The 22993-nt window shown below is 39.6% G+C and overlaps 1 protein-coding gene across 1 annotated transcript in view; it reads right to left on the bottom strand.

The window, feature by feature from the left end:
* The window catches only part of HHIP (hedgehog interacting protein), a 183155-nt gene that overhangs the window by 123138 nt on the left and 37024 nt on the right, over nt 1-22993 (bottom strand). The window lies entirely within an intron of this gene.

Genomic DNA, 22993 nt, shown 5'->3' with positions numbered 1-22993 from the left:
TTGTGGAACATATTTTTTTAAATAAATATAAATAATTATGATTATATAATGTGTCACTCATTTAAGCTAAGATATAAAAAAGAAAATGTAATTAAAAAAAAATGAAATGAGAAAGCGCAATGAACACTAAAGATGTCAAATAACCCACGTTTTCCTGCAACACAATTTAGCCCCTGTGTAAAGAGTTGGAGCTCCGATGAGCCCACTGGCCATATTGCTTCACCTTCCGGAGGCTAGTGACTTCTGCCCTTTTCAGGTCAAAGTTCATAAATGGAACAGGCCAGGGAATGTGGCAAAGCAGATGACTATACTTAAGTAATGATGTGTGGAAAGCCAGTTTTTGAGACCGGTACCTTGCACTTAATTAGGGAGAGCCAACAAAATGAATTGACACAGCTGTGCTTTACAGATATTGGGGAACGCACAACTAGATGGTTAAAATGTATTGAAAAAAAAAATAAAAAATTGAAATTTGTCATTCTTATAACACATTCACTAAAAGCAAACAAGTCCATGAGAGGCAAATATTTTATAGGTTTATTATGGTAGATACGCTGCACAATAATATACAAGAGGAACGGGCAACATAAACACTACCAAATCTCCTTCATTTTTGGTTTCTAAAAACAGTTCCTGTTGAGTGCTATCTAGACCCATTAGGTGTAAAAGTTTTAGAAGTGGGTGTGATATTCCTCAAAAATATAGGTTAAATAACTGTTATTCGATACAATGCATATATATATATGTGTGTGTGTGTATATAAATATAAATCTATAAATGTACACATGAGATAGAATAGCAGCCATGTAACCTGTATTTTGTAATATTATATAATATACGGTATACACGTGTATTATTCTACGTATGCTAGAAGCTAATATGTATTAACAACAAATCATTGTTAATTGTAACACTTATTACGTGTTTCTTGAACCTGTCTCCTCCAGCGACGGTATAAATTATTTGAGGTGCACAGTAAACATGTCATCATGGTCATTAATTGGTTAGGGATTTCAACGAATGTTTTGGGTTATAACAATGTTCTTTAGCAATTTAAACCTTCATTTTTCAATGGAATTAATAGGGTAATGTGTTTTTGCCCAGGGTGGTGCAAATCAGGGTATGTGTTTAGGGTATAATTACATGCGGCAGAAAGTTCTGGGTCTGAAAATCTGCTCCATACATGTAAATGGAATTGTTTTGGCGGCAATCACATAGATTTCTGCAAGCTTCATTAAGAGAAATGAGACCGCTCTAGAAATTTGTTCTCTGTCCTCCATAGTACAAGATTGCCTTGTGCAGGCGTGTACTACGGAGGACAGAGAATGAACTTCAATCCAATAATGCAGCCAGCATGCAGCCAGCAGGTAAGGAAAGGGTGAATCAAACACCCGAAAACTCCGCCCATATGACCCAAAACCAGTCCCGCCAAATTCAGGTGACAGGTTCCCTTTAAGCAGTGCACATGTTCGGCCACCACTGTCAAGCTGCAGTTCTGGTCAGTAACCACGGCAATGTGCCATAAACAATCAAATTAAAAATCACTCAGCTCTTGAGGACGGAGATGATTTTTAACAACAAGTAAATTGCAAAGTTGCATGTTTTTACAAAGCAGTTTGCAAATTTTCCTGTGTAGAAACATGGGAATAACCCTTTAATTGCACAATGCTTATGATACCAAATTACATATAGGGAAAAAGTCACTGACTTCCATCAGTTGAGGCATTCAAGTAAAACAATAAGGAAATTTACAGAGAAAGGACACTAAACTGGTGGGTAATTAATTCAACCAAAAATAATGACTGACATGCCATCTGAGATGTAAACCCTCGGAATGCAGATCTGTAATGTAAAAATCCACTAAACGTCTCTCTAGGAGTAATTTAAACAGTTTGCTGGGTCTGGGAGGGATATTTACCCTCTCAGTACATTGAAAGCTAAATGAAGAAGCATTGCAGGAATGTACAGATGAAAGATCTTTAGTTCTGGGTGAATTAGGTTTGTAATGAGGGCTCTATCAGAAGCTGAGCAGTGGTGATGATGTTACACTGAGTATGTGCAATACCGGCATGTAAAGTATATATATGGTTACCATGCCAAGTACTATACTGAAGAGTTTAACAAAGGCTCATTAATTTATACCCTAAAAATGAAGTGGTATAACCTAAAAAATAATTTGTATCCACTCCATTACCATCTAATACATCCATACCAGAACTTATCCTAAAGTTCCTCACTCACAATTTTCCAATACAGGGCAATACAGAATTTATGCTACTGGACAGCCTATGATGGGTGCTGCATGTACAGACGGAATCTTTACTAGAAGTCATAGTTTCAGGGAAGAACATCTGTTGGTTGGCTTATTTTAATGCAAATTTATTTTTTACAGCTGCTGCATTTTAAGCCACATCCTTCCTGCTATACCACAGCTTAAAGAGTCACCACCATTGTAATTGTTATTTACTAATTCTATAGTACATAGGAAAATAAAATAAAACTTTGTAAAGTATCAGAGAAGTCTGTTTCTTTCTGCGCTAGAACTGATCATTGATTTTCAAATTTCTCAAATCACAGGTTATATTACTGAGTTAGGCCCCAGGAAAAAGAGGTGAAACACGCGTCGTGGTAGGGGAGACGCCACTCAACACAGTTGGTTCGGTCCTGCTCTACAGCCATTCATCTTTACAGGTATTATACCAACATTCACATTGTTACATGCTGGCATTTCTGCAATACAAGTGTATTTTATATTGGTGTGACTCTATATATCAGCACTTTGCTTGAATGGTTAAAGTGTTTAATAGGGATTGTCTCTAAGGCCGGCGTCACACTTGCGAGTTTTACGGACGTAAGAGCGCAGAAACTACGTCCGTAAAACTCGCAAAAAATATGGCACAATTATTCTCTATGCCCCTGCTCCTATCTGCCGTATTTTACTGATCAGTATTATACGGCTTTCTACGGCCGTACAAAATCGCAGCATGCTGCGTTTGTCACCGTACTGCGCAAGAAATACGCCAATGAAAGTCTATGGAAGCGTGAAAAATACGGATTACACACGGACAAGCAGTGTGACTTGCGAGAAATACGCAGTGGTGTTAGAGAGAAAAGCCGGTAATTCAGTGCGGTGTACAGTAAAATCACACTGACAGCTTACAGAAGAATAGGTGGAATAAGTGTGTACACATAGAATAGGTATATATATAAATATGTCAGTGAGACACATATATGTATATATATTAATATTTATTCCAGCGCTATACAGCTTGAAAGCCGGTAATTCAATTACCGGCTTTTTCTTTCTCCTTCCTAAAACCCGACATGATTTGAGACATGGTTTACATACAGTAAACCATGTCTTCTCTCCATTTTTTTTGCAGATTACACACTACTAATGTCAGTAGTGTGTATCTGCAAAATTTGGCCATTCTATCTACTAAATTAAAGGGTTAAATGGCGGAAAAAATTGGCGTGGGCTCCCGCACAATTTTCTCCGCCAGAGTAGTAAAGCCAGTGACTGAGGGCAGATATTAATAGCCTGGAGAGGGTCCATGGTTATTGGCCCCCCCCTGGCTAAAAACATCTGCCCCCAGCCACCCCAGAAAAGGCACATCTGGAAGATGCGCCTATTCTGGCACATGGCCACTCTCTTCCCATTCCCGTGTAGCGGTGGGATATGGGGTAATGAAGGGTTAATGCCACCTTGCTATTGTAAGGTGACATTAAGCCAAATTAATAATGGAGAGGCGTCAATTATGACACCTATCCATTATTAATCCAATTGTAGTAAAGGGTTAAATAAAACACAAACACATTATTTAAAATGATTTTAATGAAATAAAAACAATGGTTGTTGGAGTATTTTATTCTACGCCCAATCCAGTCACTGAAGACCCTCGTTCTGTAAGAAAAAAAACATAATAAACCAACAATATCCTTACCCTCCGCAGATCTGTAATGTCCAACGATGTAAATCCATCTGAAGGGGTTAAAATATTTTGCAGCAACGAGCTTTGCTAATGCAATGATGCTCATGGCTGCAAAAACCCCGGAAAATGAAGGTAAAGTAGGTCACTGACCTATATTTACCTGCATTTGCGGTGAGGCGCCCTCTGCTGGTTGTTCCTAGATCGTGGGAACTTTCCTAGAAAGCTCCCAGACTCGAGTTCATATGAGGACAACCAGCAGAGGGCGCCTCTTATCAACTCGAGCCTGGGAGCTTTCTAGGAAAGTTCCCACGATCTAGAAACATCCAGCAGAGGGCGCCTCACCGCAAATGAAGCTAAATATAGGTCATTGACCTACTTTACCTTCATTTTCCGGGGTTTTTGCAGCCATGAGCATCATTGCATTAGCAAAGCTCGTGGCTGCAAAATATTTTAACCCCTTCAGATGGATTTACATCGTTGGATGTTACAGATCTCCGGAGGGTAAGGATATTGTTGGTTTATTATGTTTTTTTACTTACAGAACGAGGGTCTTCAGTGACTGGATTGGGCGTAGAATAAAATACTCAAACAACCATTGTTTTTATTTCATTAAAATAATTTTAAATAATGTGTTTGTGTTTTATTTAACCCTTTACTACAATTGGATTAATAATGGATAGGTGTCATAATTGACGCCTCTCCATTATTAATCTGGCTTAATGTCACCTTACAATAGCAAGGTGACATTAACCCTTCATTACCCCATATCCCACCGCTACACGGGAATGGGAAGAGAGTGGCCAAGTGCCAGAATAGGCGCATCTTCCAGATGTGCCTTTTCTGGGGTGGTTGGGGGCAGGTGTTTTTAGCCAGGGGGGGGCCAATAACCATGGACCCTCTCCAGGCTATTAATATCTGCCCTCAGTCACTGGCTTTACTACTCTGGCGGAGAAAATTGTGCGGGAGCCCACGCCAATTTTTTCCGCCATTTAACCCTTTAATTTAGTAGATAGAACGGCCAAATTTTGCAGATACACACTACTAACATTAGTAGTGTGGAATCTGCAAAAAAAAGGAGAGAAGACATGGTTTACTGTATGTAAACCATGTCTCAAATCATGTCGGGTTTTAGGAAGGAGAAAGAAAAAGCCGGTAATTGAATTACCGGCTTTCAAGCTGTATAGCGCTGGAATAAATATTAATATATATACATATATGTGTCTACTGACATATATATATATATATATATATATATATATATATATATATATATATACAGTATGTATATATTTTTTTTTCTTTTTGGGACACATGGATCACTTCTATAGCGATATGTTGGTTTTGCAAGCCTGCGAGAAAACCACGCAGTACGGATGCCATACGGATTACATACGGAGGATGCCATGCGCAAAAAACGCTGACACACCCTGCCTACGGAGGAGCTACGGACCACTATTTTCAGGACTTTTCAGCGTATTACGGCCGTAATATACGGACCGTATTGTTTTACGCTGTGTGTGACGCCAGCCTAAGGCTATAATGGGGCTTTATAGGGTCTGCGTACTCACATCATTATATTGGTTATTTAACCATTTGACTCCACTAGACTCATTATGACAATCCTTATTTTGTTATATTGGTTGGCAGGTCCTTGTGTCAGTTTACACTGCTATTTGTATCCTATTTATTTCCTTACTGTTGAGATCAGATTGTTCTTAATTATTGTATTAGCAAGCATTGGCTACTTATGTATAGGATAACAAAACTTCCTTCTCACCCCTAATGGGGGTGGTCTTTGTTGTCCTTTCTCATTCTCGGGTCCTCTACCAGAGGCCTAGGAGTCTGAGGGTTCTGCGCAGGATTTTAGTTGTTCCCAGCATTGCGCTTTTCTGGACAGAGAGCTCAGATGTTGCTTCTGGGATCTGCTGTAGCCATTCTTCCAACTTAGGGGTCAGTGCTCCAAGTGCACCTATCACTACTGGAATCACTGTTGCCTTCACCTTCCACACCTTCGCCTTCGCCTTCCACATCTTCTGGAGTTCTTCTTTGAGGCCCTGGTATTTCGCCAGCTTCTCATATTTCTTCTTTCTGATGTTGTTGTCACTTGGCACTGCCACATCTATCATTGCTGTCTTCTCATCCTTGTCTACTATCACAATGTCTGGTTGGTTAGCCATCAGGATTTGAGCCCTTTCATTCTCCACCACTTTTTCTGGTGTCTCTCCCCTGAACTTAGGGGGACTTAGCCCATATGCTGTGCAAATGTTTTTGTATACAATTCCCGCTACTTGGTTGTGGCTTTCGGGATATGCTGTTCCTGCTTGCATTTTGCATCCTGCCACTATGTGTTGGACTGTTTCTGAGGTTTCTTTGCATAGTCTGCACCTTGGGTCTTGCCTTGTGTGGTAGATTCCTGCTACTATGAATATTTAGTGCTTGCTCTTTTGCCACTATGATTAGTGCCTCTGTGCTGTCCCGGAGTCCAGCTTTCTCCAGCCGTTGGTAAGATTTCTTCATGTTAGCCATCTTCATTATCGCATGCAGCGGCTTGTCTTGCCATGGCGCTTCATGTTCCTGTTCTTCCTTCCAGATCTGTTGTTGTTGCTGTCTTATGCTTTCTCTCAGCAGCTCATCTTTTGGTGCCATTTTTCTGATGTATTCCTGGATACTCCTTATTTCATCCGTGATGGTGGCTTGGATGCTTATCAAGCCTCGACCACCCTCTTTTCTTTTTGTATACAATCTTTGAGTGCTAGACTTAGGGTGGAGACCAACATGCATTGTGAGGAGCTTTTTTGACTTCACATCTACAGCTTCCATCTCTTTTGGCCAGCACACTATGCCAGCAGGGTATCTGATAACTGGCAGGGCATATGTATTGATGGCGCGGATTTTATTTTTCCCAATGAGCTGGCTCTTCAGGACCTGTCTTACCCTTTTATGGTATTTGGATGTTGCTGCTTTCCTTGCCTTCTCATCATGGTTACCATGTCCCTGTGGGATGCTGAGGTAGTTGTAGCATGTCTGTACATCTGCTCTGTGCCCTGCTGGTAATTCCACTCCATCAGTCTTGACTACCTTGCCTCTATTTACTACCAACCTGCCACACTTCTCTAGACTGAAGGACATTCCGACGTCTTCACTGTAGATCCATGTCAGGTGGATCAATTAATTGATGTCTCATTCGTTTTCACAAACAGCTTGATGTCATCCATGTAGAGGACATGGCTGATGGTGCTTCCACTCTTGAACTTGTATCCATAGCCAGACTCTGTAATTATCTGACTGAGGGGGTTGAAGCCTATGCAGAACAGCAATGGGACAGTGCATCACCTTGGGATATGCCACATTTGATGGTCACTTGTGCTGGTTGTCTTGAGTTGACTTCCAGTGTTGTTCTCCATAGCCCCATTGAGTTTCTGAGGAAGGTTCTTAATTTCCTGTTGACATTGTAGAGAGCCAAGCATTCACAAATCCATGTGTGTGGCATTGAGTCATAGGCTTTCCTGTAGTCAATCCAGGCTGTGCTGAAATTGGTCTGTCTGGATCTTGTGTCTTGAGTGACTGCTCTATCTACTAGGAGCTGGTGCTTAGAGTCTCTGGTGTCAGTCCCAGTGCCTTTCTGAGCTGGATTCATGTACTCGTTCATATGGTTCTGTAGCTTGATGGCTATAATGCCTGTCAGGAGTTTCCATGTTGTTGTAAGGCAGGATATTGGGCGGTAGTTGGATGGAACTGTTCCTTTGTCAACACTGTTCTTCCTTGTGTTAGCCAATCTGGGTGGTGGCCTGCTTCTAGCAGTTGGTTCATCTGTTTTGCCATGCGTTCACGTACCACTGTTAATTTCTTTAGCTAGTAGGTGTGGATCATGTCTGGGCCCGGTGCTGTCCAGCTCTTCATGTACTTGACCCGCTGCTGGATGTCTGCTTTTGTAATGGTGACTGGTTCTTGCTCTAGGTGGTTTCTGTGTTTCATTCTCAGATCTTGCAGCCACGTTGCACTGGTGTTGTGTGTTTTTTCCTTCTCCCATATGTTCCTTCAGTATTGTTCAGTCTCTGCTATTGGGAGAGTTGCTGCCTTTTTGCTGTTACTGTGTAGTTAGAGTACACCTTGGATGGTTCTTTGGAGAACAGGACAATTATCTTCTTGGCCTCAGCTTCTCTAGTGTATCTCCCTAGTCTTGCAGCGAGAGCTGTGAGCCTTTGTTTAGCAGTCTCAAGGGCTTCAGTTGCGGTCATGCCTTTGTACATGTCCAGCATGGTCTTATTCTTGATCTTTACACCCTTCTATATTTCTGTTAGTTTGCTGATTTCCTTCGTATCACCTTGATCTTTGTCTCCAGTTTTCTTTTCCAAGGGATCATGTACTTCTGTTGTTCTTGCTAGTTGTATAACCAAGCATTTCCATGACTGCTGAGGCAGTAGCATAGATCAGTTTATTAGTTTGAGTTATGGTGGTGGTAGGTATTGATGCAAATACTCTATTGGCATCTTCTAGCATACTGTCTGGTGGTGTTTCTTTACTGAGCCTTGGCAGTGATCTGGTATTGATGGTATATAGTTTATCTAAGACCTTCTGTTTCAGATCAGCTGCAGTGCTCTCTAGTTGCAGTGTTGGATCAGGATTCTCAGGGGGTTGCATGTTGTTCTTCCAAGTTTTCATGTGGGGTGGATCTGCAGTGCAGTTGATCCATCTCAAGTCGTGACAATCGCCTTCTCTTTATGATATTGACACATTGGGTGACTAGTTGTTTTTCAGTTAGTGGACATGCAAGTTTTGTATCCATCCAGTGTTTCCTCAGATGCTTCATATATCCTCTCTCATTTGGTCTGCTGTTATAGTAGAATTTCATCAGATCCAGTTTTTCTTGCCTTGTCCATGTATGGTTTGTTCCAGTAGCCCATTTATCATGCTGTCCTAGTACCTCGACACCTGACGCGGACGTTGTTAATCCGTGCGACATCCGAAGTCACTTGACTCTAATTTAAAATAGCCTATTATCCTTAAACTTATTTTTACATCAATACACTGACTGATTACTTAACTTTCTGTTTTTGTGGTGGCCCCCTTTAACTGGGCATTCTGCATATTTATAAATTATTTTAAACAAGTTCCTTAATAAAGAATTATTGATTTTTAACTGATGGTTCTCTTCTTCACTCCGTATGATAATTTTCTGTCAGAGTATTATTAGCACCAACTGCCATCTCGTATCTCAATAATCTACTATATAATTGTCTAAGGGTCACTTCCGTCTGTTTGTCTGTCTGTCTGTCACAGAAATCTCGCCTCGCTGATTGGTCGCGGCCCGAGGCCACGACCAATCAGCGACGGGCACAGTCCGGCCTCGAATTGGCCCCTCCCTACTCCCCTGCAGTCATTGCCCCCTCCATACTCCCCCCCAGTCAGCACCCACATAGCGTTAACCGGACTGCCAGTCCGTTATCGCTGCCATTAACCCTCTATGTGACCAACTTTTTACTATTGATGCTGCCTATGCAGCATCAATAGTAAAAATATATAATGCTAAAAATAATAAAAAATCATTATCTACTCACCCTCCGGCGGCCCCCGGATCCAGCATAGGCCTTTCCCGCTCCTCGCGCGCAGCTCCAGTTTCAAGAATGCCTTACGGCAATGACCGGAGATGACGTAGCGGTCTCACGAGACCATTACATCATCACGTGTTATGCCTGCAGAATTTCCAGGTCCAAAATCTCTCCAACCTGCGGTGTGATCCACCCACATTTGTGGGTTTCTTTACATATGCTGCTCCATATTGGCCAGCGTACAAATGAAATATCTATAAAAAATTGATTAAGTACCCGCAAACTAACCATAAGGGAACACTCAAGAATATTTAATGAGGAAGTATGGTTCCATATTTACATGTGGTTTGCTCTTTGCAGTTGGGATGTCTCTTTTTTGGTTTTGAAGCCTCACTGCTATGCTGCTGTATTTATTGACAGTCACTATGGTTGATGGTAAACGAATAATTGATGCATAATTGTATATATAAACGGGAAAGCAGCCTCCTGCTATAACACTGAAGGCTAAAACCTTTACTAACTGAAAGTCTCCATGATTGAACTGTATGACAGTGCATAAATGCACTCAAATGTTAGATACAGGGTTGCACCTATGACAGTAGATAGGGTATTAGTCCATATAGGATGGTACCTTGCATGCAACCTTGACTAAAAATATTGACACTTACCAAATCGATGGTTTGACTTGAAATCTGGCATCTTTGAAAGTGGTCCAAGGAGAATTACTCTCTCACTCCATACATAAGTGGAGATTTGCATCATTTCTCTGACTGGGATATCACTTGTTCAGGGAACAATAGTAGTGCCATTTTATTACATTTGTGTTTTTGTGTTTGTCTTCCCTTCTGTGTGTGGTTATGGGGCACTTATCTCACCAGGGCTTCCCCTTCCCTTTTTATCTTTTTTGCATCTTTTCATATATTTTATTCTAAAAGAACCCATTAAAGGTTAAGTTTTATAGTATCCAATTGCTATTTTCTACCTAATTCCTGTTGGATTACTCACCTTGCTTGATAATAATGAGTATATAACTATTTTTTATTTTAATTATTTTTTTTAACAGGAATATGGTGCTCACAATGTGTTATATACTGCGTGGGCTGTGTTATATACTGCGTGGCTGCTATATACTACGTGGGCAGTGTTATATACTGCGTGGGCTGTGTTATATACTGCGTGACCTGTGTTATATATTGCGTGGGCAGTGTTATATACTGCGTGGGCTGTGTTATATACTGCGTGGGCTATGCTATATATTACATGGGCAGTGTTATACTATGTGGCCAGTGTTATATACTGCGTGACCTGTGTTATATACTGCGTGGGCTGTGTTATATACTGCGTGGGCTGTGCTATATACTGCGTAGGCTGTGCTATATACTGCATAGGCAGTGTTATATACTGTGTGGCCTGTGCTATATATTACGTGGGCTGTGTTATATACTACGTGGCTGTGTTATATACTGGGTGGCTGCTATATACTACGTGGCTCCTATATACTACGTGGGTGTCTGTGTTACGTGGGCTGTGCTATATACTATGTGGCTGCTATATACATACATATTCTAGAATACCCGGTTTGTTAGAATCGGGCCACCATCTATACTGTATAATCGTCTAATTCTGTCTGTTTGTCTGTAACGGAAATCCTGTGCCGCTGATTGGTCGCGCCTTTTGATTTGAACCACGCTTTGCTGATTGGTCACGCCCGGCCGTGACCAGTCAGCGATATTGGCGCGGGATTTATACTACATACATATTCTAGAATACCCGATGCGTTAGAATCGGGCCACCATCTAGTGTAATATATCTCAGTGTTGTAAAAAACTGTCTTCACTGAATAATCAGTGATTTAATCAGTCCTCATGTGCTCTGCCCTCAGCTCTAAACAAATTAAATCCCACTGTCAATCTCTGACAGCGGGATTTAACATGCACTGGTCATGTATCCCGCCCATTGGCTCACCTGTCATGTGATCACGGGACACCGATGGGTTATCATAACAGCCAGGGATCTGTTGAAGACCCCCATGCATGTCATTAATATACTCCTGTGAATGCTGCCTCGTGGCGTTCATAAGAGATCGTATTTCTGCTATATATACCAGTGCTGAAGCATTAAAAATAAAACACTTACAAATAAAAAATACACAAATTTGCTACATTCATACAATTCAGATTTATCAAAATATAATCTAGATTAATCTGATAGGTCAAAAGCATAATGAAAAAAATCAAAATGCCTGAATTAAATTTTTTTTGCTGCTGCAACAATAAGAGGCGATCAAAACATTGTATCTACCCCAAAATGAATCAATAAAAATGTCAGCTCAGGGTACATAAGGAAGCCATCACCCAGATCACGAAAAATGAAAACATTACGAGTATAGGAAAATGGTGACAAAAACAAAAATTTTTCTTCTTACAAATTTCAGAATTTTTTTTCAGTACTTAAAAAAACCCTCTACATGTTTAGTATCTGCATATTTGTACTGATCTGAAGAATCATATTGCAAGGTCACTTTTACCATATAGTGAACATGATAAAAAATAAAAAAAAATAAAAAAACTATTTGGGTAATTGCACTTTTTTGTGCAATTTTGACGTACTTTGAATTGCTTTTCCGCTTTCCAGTGCATCACATGATAAAGTGGATGGTGTCCTTCAAAAGTACAACTAGTCCTCCCAAAAAACAAGCCCTCATATGGCTATGGAGACAAAAATAAAAAAGTTATGTTTCTTAGAATAACGGGAGGAAAAAACGAACGCGCAAAAATGGGAAAATAGCACGGTAATGAAGGGGTTAATCACACTCACCTGTTGCATGTGCCACAAAAAAGGTGTCAAAAGCACATAAAAATTGGGTGCAAGACCTGTATGCAGTTTTTTGCCAAAAAAGAGCCCTTTATTTTAGAAACTCTCCTCCACTGTAATAAGACATAAGGACATGAAGAGTGATTTTTGTTATTGGTGTAATTGGAATGTCAATTTCTGCACTAGGTGTAAAAAAAATATTTTTATGGTGTGTTCCTTTAATTGTTAATAAGAATGCCTTCACTTTATTAAATGTATCTCAACCTTTGTGGTAGCTCCCAACAGAGAATATTGTTTTTCAGTGAAATAATTTTATCATAGGCTTCATTTAAATAGCAATGTAGTCTTCAATCTTTGCAAATTCTTGGCAAATGCCAAAAACAACAAATCGTCCCAATGATATTCTCATGCTTTCACAAAGCCAATTAGTACAGCTTTAAATTTATAGTGTTTAAATGGACAAACCTTGCAAGTAAAGAAAACAATTTGAGTATGAGGTTACGTAGAAGAAAATCAGCATTGATTTCGTCGTATAAAAAAAACTATTTAAACATGTCAAACTACTGTTTTAACCAAATAAATCACTAATTAAAACATTTAAATGAAGCAATTTCTGTTTACACGTCGTTGTTCGAGATACAGATGGGATTTCTACATTTTTTAAATTACTAAACGTTCAAAAAGGATTTGTACGCCTAACAAAATCAAAACAGGGATTATCTTGCACTGTGTGTGGGATATTGCCATAATCTATACAGTGCATGAGAATGTAGCTGGCACTCTGTAGAGCACTGCACACATTTCAGTAATAACAGGGTATGAGGCATACAATTTCAAGGAACACCCACACTGAAAATTATTCTTTCCAAACAGAGAATTGTTTGGGAACACGTTAGGTTAATTGGCTCCTTGGGATTCCTCTCAAGGAAACAGAGAACATTGAAATGTACACATGTGTATGTAAACCAATGAAGTATTATCTTTTTCTTCCCAGATCCTGAAATCTTAGATAATAGGAACAAAACCAAGAAAGAGTGAATTTCCTAAGGCTCAATGAACAGCATTCTTGGCTAGTAGGGAAGGTGAAAGTTGCTCCCCCACAAAAATGCTGGCCTTTCAGGCTCTCTGTGCCTCTACTCTTGTCATACTCATTAGGACTTCCACAAATAACACTTGAGAGGGATATCCAATTACAAGATGAACTCATGCATGAAGTGTGAACAACTCCTGACAAACCAATCTATGTGCCATACAGTGGATGGATTCAGTAGATTACAGAAAACAGTGCAACATCTGGTGCAGTGAAATAACATTCCATCATTTTTTACATTTTTTACCTATGTTCTGCAGCATACAGCAGGATATTATTAAAGAATGTTTGGATGCTCTTGTGTATGCCGTGTTATACCTTTTTCAGTTTACCTAATGCAAACCACATTTCCCATCATTCCTAGGGCAGACTCATCACAGACACTATGGGCAGCAGTGGTAGATCATGCACCTACTAATGCTGCTAAGGTCTGTTTCCCCTGCCTCCTGCTTGTGATAGATTCCTCCATGTCAGCTCTTGCAAGCATGACGAAGGGGAGACAGGGTAAAGCAGCATCTAATTGGTTATACTGGTTATTCTGCATAGAACACCTACGGTAGGTATATAGATAGCTAATGTGAATTTGAAAAATATTACAAGTCCCCATCTCGACTCGTTTATTATACCATTGTTCTTACATAAAGCAGAAATTATATTGTTAGTTGTAAAGAAAAATATTAAAAAAAAAAACTAAAATTGAGCTGGTTGGAGAGTGTGGCATTCTGAGAACTGCCACCAGCAATTTAATAGGCGATAATTTCATCCTGCAGTTCAAAGAAAGACCTGTTCACAAAGGGGAGCATGTACAAGATTGATAGTTAGACTGCAATTACAGATTACAGCTGTACATCATGAATGGGCCAAAATGTATGTGTACAACATACAGTATATACAAAATATATGGATACTGAGTTGGAATAAAATAAATTAAACTGCTAGAATATATGAAAATGGTATATGCAGAAATATGCTGGCATGCTAATTTAGAATAAAAATAATTGTTAATGGTTTTTTGAGCTCCTGAAAATTAGGCAAAAATGGATACAATTAAAATTAAAAACAAGAAGAATGTTAATGTGCTACAAGATGTAAACTGGTATCTGATTGCTTACATAAGCTTAAAGAGGTTGCCCAGGCTGAGTCTGGGTCTGCAAATCAGCTCCATGGATGGGTATAAGCTTTAATTCCAGACACTATCGATGGGAATGGAACTGGTAAAAAACACGGATTCCTATTTGACATCAATAGGTTCTAATAGGGCATATTGATAGATTTTGTTTACATGAATCGACCGTTTCAGTACCATCTACCACCTCTCGGATATACATTTCTTTTAGTGAATTTCCCAGTTCAACTTCAATTATTCCAGAAAGAAGTCATTTATTATGATAAAAAACTATTTCTCCTCTACAGATGGTGCTGTGTTTGGAACAATATCACACAATCCACTTCTACTTCTGTATCTAATGCAACTATTTATCTAGTCATATCTCCTCACTCATCTGTAGCAGCAGGTGTACTTGCTCCTACGCAGAAGCATATCCCAAAGCAGCACTCAAGTTGTCCTTTCACATGTCCAAAAATAAACCTTACTGATTTCTTTAAGAGACATGTGAAATAATATTTTACATTACATGATCTCTGGCACAAAATATATTCACAGCACAGATGGGAGTTGCCCAAACAGTTCAAAGCTGCCCACGAGGAATGAAATGACCATAGCTGCAGCCAAATGGAAATATTCTGGCAAGGGATCATAAAGAAGTCTACTAAGACCCATAAAGCTTGATGGTGAAGTCCGCTGACAGATTGAATGCATCACCATGTAGGCATTACCTAGTAGACAACTGTCACTGAGAGCCAGAATAAATCTTGGCTTTCACTAGGTCAGGATTGTCCAACTGGAAGCTCATAAATGATGTGTCATGTATCATTTTTCTAGTTCCTTAAGGTACATTTACAGTGCTCTATTATCATGAATGAGAGCTCCCAAGAACCCTGATTTACGATAATCTTGCAATTTAAACAGGCTGCCATTAACCTGACAAACCAGGAAAATGCTCAATCATTGGGTGAACCTACCTTTTGTGCAGTGCGACAGATCATCATTCTCAATGGTGCATTGCCCTATGTAAACAGGCCTTGCACAACCGAGAACCATGACAGCCTACGAGCACTGAGCGATCTATTACAATTCTCTAAGTGAACATAATTTTCTCTATAAAGGAGAGAGGAGTATGGTGGATCCAGGGAGCTGACCCTGACAAAGGGTAAGGCTACTTTCACACTAGCGTCGGCCCGTCGCAGTGTGTCGCATCCTGTGACAACGCAGCACAACGGGGGCAGCGGATGCAGTTTTACAACATTGTGAGTTGCGGGGAGGAGGGGGCGGAGTTCCGGCCACGACGCACAAAAAAACATTGCAAGCAACGTTTTTCTGTTCCAGCGGTCCACAACACGACGCAACCATCGCACGACGGTTGCGACGTGTGGCAATGCGTCGCAATGCGTCGCTAATGTTAGACTATGGGGAAAAAACGCATCCTGCAGACAACTTTGCAGGATGCGTTTTTTCTCCAAAACTACGCATTGCGACGTGCGTCGTACGACGCTAGTGTGAAAGTAGCCTAATCCAGGTAGTATCATAAGTATAAAAAAACTTCCACTTTATTGCAACGCATTTCGGATTAGAACCTACTGCTTCCTCGAGAATCCATGCACATTTTTAGTATAGATATATAAAAGCTGACATCACACAGTATAAAAAAATAAACAGGTACACAGAAGGCTTACAGAAGAAAATTAAAAAAAATAATCGTCTGAGTTTTCTGGATGGAATAAATGTGATACATGACCAACTTATACTTGTGTGGATGAGCTAAGATAGAGCAAGGGTGTGTTCATCTATAAAACTAACATGATCTGTTCTGTATAATTACGGAATTACAAATAGGATTTTAAAAGTGTTCTAATAAAAACCCACCAAGGTGCTACTTTATGAGACAGCGCGTCCTCTCTGTGAACTTAGCCCAAAAGTATATAATAGTGAACACCCAATTAAAATCACACAATGAGATTGTCTACACCTTCTAATGAAAATAGTAACAATAACATCAATCTAGCTGCAGATCAAGTATTTTTTTTGGTTGCTTTTCTATTGGCGTGGTTAGTAAGCCGCTAAAATATCAATAAAAAGAATAAAAACTACAGAGATAGAAAAACGAAAATTAAAAATTGAGAGTCCTCAATGTTTGATACCACTCCGTGTTTTTATTTTACAGCTGGCTGGAGTGGTGCCACTAACGTAAGTTCCCTGCAATTAGTATCATTCTTATCACGCCCAGATCGAGGCCAGAACAAGGATCTACAGTCTAACATTGTGACGGTTATCTCTGACTATTGGTCAGTCGGAAGTTGCAGCTAAAAGATTGTGGTGTAGACTGGAGTGGCTCTGGGAAGAGATGAAGGCGATGGCTGGTAAGTATATGACTTGGGTCAGGGAACACTGATCAGAAGCACCACTCCAGCGCTGCAATAAAAAAATTCTGGAATTATTCTTTAATGGCTAATTACTGACTATTATCTACTAGCTAACAAGGCATAAGGATATTCTTTGGTTATAATATAATGACAAATTTAGCTAACTGTCGTGCTTTTATTTTGGGAGGACTAGTTGTTTCACTTTAGCTAAAGGCCTCTTCACATTACGTTTTTTGCTTACATTTAGTGTATACGTCTAATGTGCTCACAGGCCTTTATGGTCAGACAGAAGCCAAGAGAGTATCTTTTTGTTCTCTATTTGGCTGCTATACATCAGTAAAATTCTAAAAAGGTCTTAATTGGCATAGTAAACTACATTATTCTACCCCAATGGAGTCCGGTAACATTTAAAGGGGTTGTCTAGTCCAAATCGATATTTTTCCACAGTCTGTGTGAATCCCCCAGTGCATGAAGCGAAGCTGCTCCCTCTGGTCAGTCATGTCCACTAGACGGGGCGCAGCCTCACTCCATACAAGTGTATGGAGTGACGCCGCGTCCAGTAGATGGGCCCTAGCCGGGAATATGCATAACACATACATACCCCCCCAGTCCCTGTTAAGAAACTGGGAAATCCCCACAGTGTACAGTGTGTGTTGGGGGGATTCATAAGGTCATCCTGGACCCGTTGAAGCGCATACCGCGTGAAACGGCCGTTGTCCACCTTCCTCTCCCCGCATCCATCTGAACACCTGCTGCTCCCATGGATTTTGTTTGTTGAAACCTTTATGGTACAATAAAGATAACGACTCCACTGCAAAAGGGTGAGTGCTGCATTCTCTTCAATTTTCAGATTCATAAGTTTGCAATCACACAGAGTGACTTGCAGACTTATCAATCAGGACCAGGCAAGCCATTTAATTGTAGAATTTTTTTTTTTTAAATCGTGAATCTATAAGTGAGGAATGCTACTGTATTGCATTAATCATATGCATCGATTAAATGGATATAATTAAATGGACGCAATTATAATCTATTAGTATAGATTGCTGCTGTGTACATTAGGTGAACGTCACACAAATCTACCAATTCCGGAGGGATCGGCCAGCCATTTGATGTGTGTGGGCGCTCCCCAACTCACCACCGACAGATGATGTAGGGGAGCAGAGGATCTGGCACTGGTATATACGCCCAGTCTTTTTAGCTGTCAGGACAAATATACTGCTGCCACTGGTGACAGGCAGCAGGAAGAGAAAACACATGAGCACTTGGCTGAGTTCTCCTGTGTATGGGGGAGTTGGGAGAGACAGCCGTCTGCCAAATGAGAATTCATCCAACAGGTATATCATGTGCCAGGACCGCTTAAGGCTATGTACACATGCAGCGCTTTTGAGGTGTTTTATTTATGCAAATAAGAAGCTGTTGTCTACCATACCATCTCATGCAAATGCTTGGTTTTTTTTTTCGTTTTTTTTTTTTTGAGGACTACAGGTTTTTTTTTTATTTAATCACCAATAGAAAGTACGGTAATGATAAAGTGAAAAAAATGCTGCAAAAATGCAATAAATGTTTTTGCAGCGTGTTTGCAACATTATCGGGGAATAAAACCAGCTTAAAACTGCACTCAAAAAATGATTCAAATAAAGTGGCAAATACTTGCAAAAAAATTCACAAAAGACCTAAAATGTATATTTTGAATGCAGCAATTTTACTGCAAAGAGAGCAGGTTTTGACTGCAGAAAAAAAAATGCTGCAATATCGCTGCTTGTGAACATAGCTTTACTGTGACTATAAAAACATCATTTTAACGGATACATCATAAAAATCTATTGAAAAGCTCATGTTGACCTATATATTTATCAGATGCCATTATAGTGTGTGGGTGATGGATGCCTTGTTAGACATCTGTCACATCCTCCATTTCAAGTATACTTCCATTTACAGTTTTCTTCTGCATGTACTAAACTATGATGTGAACAGGGCCTAAGCCGGTAACCATGACAGATAAAGTCAAAAAGTATAGCAATTCATGTATTAACATTGTTTATCACCTGGTCTAACACTGACATAGTCCAGAGTTATCACTGTGATGTAACGTCAATAACCAAGAAATGATTCCATTATTCGGAACCATTCGCTATAATGTGGTTTGCTGTTATTGTTACAACATTTTTAAGCACTTGCTAAATAGCACCTTGCTGGAAAAGAAATAATTATTCTACTTGTACTCTTGAAACCACATAATGAAAAACACATGTATTCAATGTGCTTGGCAGAGAGACGTGCCACATAGCATCGAGCTATGCGAAGTAATCATATCCTTGAAATACACATTAAGATAGAGTGCCTTGAATAAGATAGTGAAGTGGAAATATTTTGGCACACAGTAAAGTCGATGGCTGTGAGAAAGCTAATACCACCTCACTGAGGTCCAGAGTAACCAGATTCTCCCAAAAGGTAGCAAGTGAGTTTAACCTTTTGGAATCATTGATTTTATAGAAATAGGTTTTATTTTACAGCTAACAGCACTTATAGTGAAAGGATGCGAGAACCAGATTGTCCACAATTGCTGAGAATCCAGAAGTAGACCGAGCGTATAAAAAAATTGGACCGATTTTCATCCAGTGGGACGTTTTTTCTCACTTGCGAGCCCCTGAAAATATATCCGTGAAAGGGGCGCTTGGGATCACGTTGACCCTCTCTATTTTTCATTCGTTAATCAGCTTGTTGTGGTTTATTTGAAATGGCATGTTCCTTCCTTCTTTGTGTTGAGGTAAATAGTTTTGGTACAGACCTTCTAGAAGAATCTGCTGTCTGGTCACATGTACAGGCAGTTTTGAGCAACAGGTCTGTTGATTGGCAGATGTCAGTTTTGGCGGGAAAATGGCTTTTCTATATAAACTGTGTTTCACTGATTCCAGTCCTGTCAGACTGAAGAAACCAACACTGAAGCATCTCCCCATCCACCCGCCCTTGATATTAAGATTATATTCGTCGCTGTGTTAATTTGAGGGAGTTGCCGCGCTAACGCTGGGTGGACAGTAATTTTTTAATTGATTGATATAATATTTAGATTGATGATTTATTGAATGGTTGAATACAAATTATTATGTGGTTTAATTATTTCTTATGTTTTGGTAACACTAAATAAACACCGCGGCCTTATATTCCTTTTGATTTGTCCTTTATTATAAGTTAGTTAGTCTTTAGTAATAACATGTGGGCATATGTGATCCCATGTCATCCGTGTGCTGTCTGTATACAATCTCTTTTTTTACTCAGTAATAATTAATCATTTCCAGGACCATTTCCAGTTACTTATGTTACAGAACTGTAATGCGTCAGTAAAAATCGGATGCCAAACTGATGGTCCATATGGCATCTGATTTTTTTTCCTCGCACACAACCAATTTTAGAGTGAAATCGCAGCATGATGAGATTTTTTTATCAAATACATGTGAGAAAAAATACGCAGATCTGCATCGCCTGATTGAATAACATTGGTCTGAGTACAATTCCTTTTTTTACTCGTCTGATTTATATGGTCGAGTGAACAAGCACTAAGGTTGTGTTCCCACGATGAGCTTTTGGTGCGTTCTTGACGCTGAGTATTTTTGCTACTTCAAAAATGCAGCGTCTTACAGCTCAAGCAAAGTGGATGTGATTGATAGAAATCTCCTGCCCATTGTGCTTTTAGCTTTTATTTTACTCAATATAAACTGTCCTGCGGTACGTTTTTCACATCTACAACATGTCAATTTATCTTGCGGGTAGGGTTTGTTTTATGGCACATTTTTACACAGACTTGCATTAGAAGTGGAAATAAAACAGGTAAAAAATAAATAAATGTGGTTATAGTGCAATTCTACAGCAGAAACGCATCAAAAAGGAATGTAACCGCACACGACTGTGCCAATAAAGATTTTTAAAAGACAAATATTAGAAAGTATAAAAAACAAAGCACCTTTATTTGTAACATGACATACCAACAAGAGACAAAAATGCAGCATCAAAAGCGCGATAAAAACACATGAAAAAAATGTACTAAAAACGCAATGAAAAAAATGCAAGTGACTCGATTTACTTAATAGGTGCAGAAATCTTCATCATCAAAAACTCATCAAAAGCTCATTGCGGGAACGTAGTCTTTTACTGTGTAAGCAAAAAATCTCCATTCTGGCACATGTAGCTATAGCATAAAGTCTAGAGGCATTGCATCACATCGGATCACCAGACCAGATGGGAAGCAGCAGTTTACTGTCCAGTCATTTTGCTGTGAAAGCACCTGGGAAAGTTTATAGGCCACTAAACTCTGAGGCTCACAGTTTCCAGCAATCTGGCAAATTGTTTGTCTTAAGCCCTTCAATGTATATTCAATCACTGATATTACATTAATTTGGCTCTTTTTATAAATAGAGGTCTATTTAATGGAAAGGTGAGAGGTGTCTTCTCCACACCAGCGACACTGCGGTTCTCTTCTGGCTTGTATAAAATCAGACTCGCTGGCTCACACAGGATTTAATGTATGGGGTGGAAATCACTTTCTTAATGTAAGCCTCATTCCGAGTCTCATAGACTTAGAGTGGGAAAACAGCATTGACCCACACCGTGTGAGCCGATAGAGCTAAATGGTTTAGAAGAGGACTGGAGAAGAGTCACATGGTTTAGAAGAGGACTGGACTGACGTTGGAAACCAAACAAGGTGGTAATTGGTAAGAACTGTTTTATACACTTGCACTACATAACATACATAACTAGGAAGAAACAGGAAAAAAGACACCTTTCAACAACTATAGGATTCTCGCGATCATGGAAGTTACTGGGGAATGTTTGATGTGTGTAACAGCTGGCACCAAATGGATATGGGGCAGGCCTAGTGCATGACTTTTTCCAATTTCTCCTGACATATGATGGATGTCAGAAGAAATAGCTGGACATCACTTCACTGGCTCCATAGCATTTGCGTGCACTGCTGCCATTGGTGGTACGCTACCAGCAACAATAGTTCCGTCCAATTTTATTTCAATCATTCCACATCCAATAAAGGAAATTCAGCTCACCTTCAGTATTCCGTCAATTCTCACCCATTGATGGAGTTTGATGAGTGAACTACTCATAATCAATATAGGTTCTGATTAAGGTCAGAGCTTTGATTGGTTCTAGCCAAAAATTGTTCATGTAATGCTTTTCTTGTAGAAACTTTGAGGTGACTACTTCACTTTTGTGGTAAGGGCACATATATGACTTAGATGTAACAGAAGTGTTAACTGGCATGGAATAATAGCCGGCTGCAAGTTGACCGCTAAGATTGCATTCACGCTACTGGAATATGTGTCAAATATATCCACGGCCAACAAAGGCCTAAAAGGTCAGTGCATAACATAATCGACAATAATATTGTACACAGAGGCTTTCAGTAAAAAGGTATCCAGTTAAAGCCTAAAGTTACATGCCCCATTGACAAAGGGCAAAAAAATGCACTATTGTCAGTTTATTCATACACTACCAAGAGGAATAAAACAGAGGATTGACACAATACAGACTTCTAAGAAAAGATGCTCCAGATTTAGTATTTCATTGAAATAGAAAGTCAGGATTGGCATAGCTTCTTGGTTGATCCAATACATTATTCTGCACCTATAGACTACTATGAGGCTGCACAATATTTTATTTCTGTTTCACTCCAATTTGAAGCATAGGCATATGATGATGTCTGTTAAGCGCTGAGGAAACTAAAGGCACTATATAAGAGAATAAAATAATTAGATATATGTTTTTTTCTACCCAAAGGAAGAAAAATTGTGGCATGCTCCACAATAAGAGGTGAAATCTGGAAACTGACAAGTCTTTTGTGCAATAGTGTGCAGACAATGTAGAAATATATGCCAACTATAAAGAGATATTTCCACAATTGAATGTTATGCATCGGTTTGTAGATAACCTACTGATCGCAGGGGTCTGACATCTTGAATTAGGCAAAGGTGCACATGCTCAACTTCATTGTCTATCCGGTTGTCCCATTCAAGATATGGCTCTGCAAAGCCCAGTTCTCAGGATCACCAGGGGTACTATCATTAGACATACCTGGTCAGTAAGCTACTTTCTATTACCAGAATACCCTATAAGTATAA

Source organism: Ranitomeya imitator, chromosome 1 (genome assembly GCF_032444005.1).
Source record: "Ranitomeya imitator isolate aRanImi1 chromosome 1, aRanImi1.pri, whole genome shotgun sequence".
Lineage (NCBI taxonomy): Eukaryota > Metazoa > Chordata > Amphibia > Anura > Dendrobatidae > Ranitomeya > Ranitomeya imitator.
This window is presented reverse-complemented; position numbering and strand designations above follow the sequence as displayed.